We start from the raw sequence: 1,405 nt of genomic DNA on the forward strand, positions 1-1,405 counted from the left end.
AAAGCTAAAAAAGTAATAGAGTTTTAAATATATAGCTAATTTTATATAGTTCTTTAAGGTTTTAAAAATATAATAAATACTACCTATAACTTATAGATAGCTAAAGTTAAATATCTAGCTAAACTAGCCTTAATATAGAGTTATATTAATATAAATATAGAGGCTTATATTCCTAAAATAGTTAGCTATAACTAATAGAATAGATTAATAGTACTAAAGAAGCCTACTCTTAAGTATTAATATAAAAGTATATTCCTTAAGTAGGTAATTAAAGTACTCTATTAAGCTATTTAATTAATATTACTTAATAGGTATAAGCTAAAGAATAATACTATAAAAGTAATAGTAATAAATAATATTATTTAAGATATTCTCTCTAGTCTTATTTATATATAGAAACTAATAGTAATACTTAAGTTATTTATAAGTATTTAGAAACTTCTTAAAGATAATAGAGAACTCTAATATTATAACCTATTAGGTATAACTAATAAGGAACGCCCCACTAGGATACTAAGCGGTTATAATAACACTTTTATATATAAGGTTATAGGAATAGGGAGGACTCCTTAAAACGGAAGAACTATAGGTAAGTTATATAACTAAGGAGATATAAGCACTAATAAGATAAGATATAAACCGCTTATAATATAGATTATAAGCGCTCACCTTAATAACCCCTAAGTAATTACATAATAAGCAATTAAGGTAAGAAACTAGAGGAATAGGACTTATATATAAGATAGACTTAAGTCTGCTTAAGGATAGACTTCTATAGCTTTTTAGTAATTAACTTATAAATCTCACTTAAGACTTTTAGCTATACCTAAGTAATAATTACTCTATAACTCTTATTAAGGACTTAACTAATTACTAAGCCCTTTAAAGACCTATAATTACTTAATTAGACCTATAGAACGACCTTTAACTATTTACTATTATTATTACCTAACTTACTATTAATATAAACCCCACTATTAGTTAGCTAGCTATAATATCTAATTTATATTTAAGTAGGTATACCTATAAGTAGCTTATAGTAATATATAAAAAAACTACTTAATAATATTTATTACTCTATTTAATAAAGTAGAATAATCTATAGTGATCTATATAGACTAAACTTAATAAGCTAATAGCTTATTTATAGGTATTACTAATATATAGCTTTATAATAAAGTAGCTCTTAATATAGATCTTATAGAAATAAGAGTTAAATAGAGGAGGAATAAAGCTAATAGATATCTTCTATAGTTACTATAGGCTAATAGGGCTAAAGTATTAAGCTTATTAATAATATAGAGCTTACTATAGAGGGTTACTATAAATACTATAGCGTTATTAAAGAGCACTATAGTACTATAGTAGTTAAATATAAACTAGACGCCTTATATAGCTAGCTAGG

This window comes from Colletotrichum karsti (genome assembly GCF_011947395.1).
Source record: "Colletotrichum karsti strain CkLH20 chromosome Unknown Scaffold12, whole genome shotgun sequence".
Classification (NCBI taxonomy): domain Eukaryota; kingdom Fungi; phylum Ascomycota; class Sordariomycetes; order Glomerellales; family Glomerellaceae; genus Colletotrichum; species Colletotrichum karsti.